A 3,379-nucleotide genomic window follows, 5' to 3' on the forward strand; every position below is an offset into this window, starting at 1 on the left:
TCTTTTATAAATCAAATTATCAACCCCTGCTTTATCTCTTTTATAATTAAGATTTTCCTATAATTTGGTTGTTGGTTGAATGAACACATATTTGAATGTAGACAATTTGCTGAAATTGTGTTAGGGGAAGATTTACCATAACATTATGCACATTTTGAACCAACTTATATTTTGTTCAATTACCAGCAACATTAAACACCATGTGCCTCATAGGTACTTTGGACTTCTGGATATCTTTCAAAAGGGCTGAAACAAGTAACCAACACCCTTCCTTCCCTTTGACTGACTGTAGTGCAGTAGGGGTGAGTAGCCAGCTGCCTGGATTTGAAATCTGCCTTTGTCCCTTTACAACAATAAGGCTTTGGTCAAATTTTCTTAGTAGCTGATTGTTTCACTTACCTTGTCTGTTGAATAGGGATAAAGAAAATACTTACATATGTGAGTCCTCAGGACAGAATGGGTTAATACCCTGCCCCCCACTCCCCACCAAGCTCTTAGGAAAGCAATTGCATGACCGTTTTCAACCCTGCAGGGTGCTGTTTTGAAAATGTCCTACTTTCTTCCTTTTCAAAACTTTGCATGCTTTCAGGTTATCTTTTCTTTTTCATTATTGCTATTTTATTCTTGTGTATTTTCAAAGATAGGGTCTCTGTCCCAAATCCATTGTCAAAGGAGATGGTGAGATGCTTTTGTAAGTATGCCCTGTGATTCTCGCACCACAGCAGTGTGATTTCAAAGAAATGAAAACCTCCATCACACCCTGATCATAGTCAGCCTGGAATTATGCTGATTCAGAAGGCTGTAACACCTGGGGATGGGCATTACCCATTTCCCCTGCAGCCATGTTTATAGACTGAAGTACTTTTTGTGAGCAGCACTTTGTTTGGAGATTTCTAATGTGCAATCTCAGGAAAAGGAAAAAAAAGAAGAAGAATAAGGCTCAGGATTGTCCAGGCCAGCCTGGGTTGTCTGGGTCCCAACCCTATGACTTTTTTATCACACAAGCTACCTCCGCATGAACCAAATTCTGTCTCACCAGAGTCCCTCATCTTATAGAACCCCAGTCTCAGTACACCTCAGAGGCTCCCCTGATAACCCCATCACAGGGATTATCACAGATAATTCCACACAGATTAACACAGATTGGGTGTTTTTGTATCTCCCTTGACAGCTGATGAAATCCTTGTCACCCAAGAAAGGCCAGAGTGCCTGGAATCCTTTATTCCACCATATTATGGGCTAACCAGGAGGATGAAAGATTAGTCAGTGAAGACATTGAGAATATGGGAGGCATTACTCATTCTGGCGCAGTTCCAGAGGGAAAGGGATTTTTAAAAGGAGGCTTGAAAGGAGGAAGGAATGTAAGACTCAGCCAAGGGAGAGGAAGCATGGAGGTGTATGGAGGGTAAAAAACAGGACAAAATGATGTGCAGGAAGGGCCATTGTTTGAAAGGTAACCAAGATTAATAGGGATGGCCAGAGTGGTGGATATATGCCCCAAATCTAGAATATAGGGTCTCCCTGATGTTGGGAGAACTAGGATTTCCATTATGTGAAAAAATAAGGAGCGCCAAACAGTTTTATGAGCACCCACACAAGTATTTAATTTGTGAGATAAAAATACCATGATTATATATGTATGCATTGTTTTACATATACTATACATATATGCTATATAGAATATTTTTATGAATGTGATATGTGCCTGTGTGTGTGTGTGTGTGTGTGTGTGTGTGAATATAATTTGAAGAGTCAAAATAGATCACTTGAAAACTGACCCAGAGCCAGCTGGCCCTGCTGGCCCCTCCTCCACACAAGCCAGCCTGGAAGACCTGGGTAAGAAGTTCACAGGATTCAGCTAAACCTGGAAGGAAGGCTGCTATGGACTAAGCGTTTGTGTCCCACCAAATTCCATATGCTAAAGCTCTAACCTCCAATGCGGCTGCATATGGACTAAGAAAGTAATTAAGATTAGATGAGAAGGAATGTGAAGAAGAGGCTGAGAACGACCCCTGGACCGACCAAAGCCGCGCCACTGCATATCCGCATCCAGCGCCTGCATCCCACCGCTGTCGCCACCACGCCCAAGAGAAAGGCTGAAGGGGATGCTAAAGGAGATAAAGCCAAGGTGAAAGACAACCACAGAGAAGATCTACAAGGCTGTCGGCTAAACCTGCTCCTCCAAAGCCAGAGAGCCCAAGCCTAAAATAGCCCCTGCAAAGAAGGGAGAGAATGTACCCAAAGGGAAAAGCTGACGCTGGCAAGATGGGAATAACCCTGCAGAAAATGGAGATGCCAAAACAGACCAGGCACAGAAAGCTGAAGGTGCTGGAGATGCCAAGTGAAGTGTGTGCATTTTTGATATCTGCGTACTTCTAGAGACTGTACAGCTTGAAATACTATTTTTTAATCAAGTTTTATAAAAATGCAGAATTTTGTTTAATTTTTTTTTTAAAGCTATGTTAGCACACAGAATACTTCATTATTGTTTTCCGGGGAAGGAGCACATGTCACTAGTAGAAGTCTCCAAAGCTGAATTGCTGAGGGGGAAAACACCTTTCCTTGCTAGTTTTGAGAGACTTCCTCTTGGCTCCCAAGAGGAGGGATTCCTTGATGTTGGCACACATAGCCACCTTGGCACAAACGCCTTGTAGAATGGAAAAACTCAAATTCGTCCTATGTCCTCCTTTCCCTCTCTGCCATCGGCATAGACTTAACTCCCCTAAACTCAAACCTGTTGGGACCTGACTCCCAAGAATTGGTTTTACCAGTGTTGTCGGGCAATCTGGACTTTCCAGTGACATCATTGAGGTAGTGTCCCTCAGAAGAGGAACAGTTCCTTTTCTAGATTGTGGATCTTCAGATTAATAATTTTTGCCATTTTCATTCCATTTCCTGAAAGTCAGGGTTGGCTCATGAAAAGTTCTTAAACAACATGCTAAATGTGAAATGTCAACCCTCACTCTAAACTTTCCCTATTCAGAGCATCAAATGAAGACTTCGCTGGGTTTTATAGTAGCTTTCTGATTTTGGTAGTCCATCCAAGAAGGCAGTTTGAAAATTACTGTATACTGTTAACAATTGTCTGCCTTTGTCCTGCCTGAAATACCATGATTGCTTATGAAAAATATCTTTAATAAGGCTAAATACAGTTTGGTTTGGGGAAAAAAAAAAAAAGATTAGATGAGGACATAAAGGTTGGGCCTTGATCTAAGGGAATTAGCATCCTTATAAGAAGAAATACCTGAGAACTAATTGATATACCCCTAACTCTTTGTTTTCATACATTAAGGAAAGGTTCTGTGAGGACATAGCCAGAAGGTTATGACCTGTAACCAGGAGGAGACAGTGAGCTCTCACAATAACCCTAATTAGCCAG

At 41.7% G+C, this 3,379-nt stretch overlaps 1 pseudogene; it reads left to right on the top strand.

Moving 5' to 3' along the window:
• The first annotated feature begins 1,975 nt into the window (after positions 1 to 1,975).
• Positions 1,976 to 2,345, top strand: LOC124986396 (non-histone chromosomal protein HMG-17-like; annotated as a pseudogene).
• The last annotated feature ends 1,034 nt before the right edge of the window (positions 2,346 to 3,379 follow it).

This window comes from Sciurus carolinensis, chromosome 6 (assembly GCF_902686445.1).
Source record: "Sciurus carolinensis chromosome 6, mSciCar1.2, whole genome shotgun sequence".
Lineage (NCBI taxonomy): Eukaryota > Metazoa > Chordata > Mammalia > Rodentia > Sciuridae > Sciurus > Sciurus carolinensis.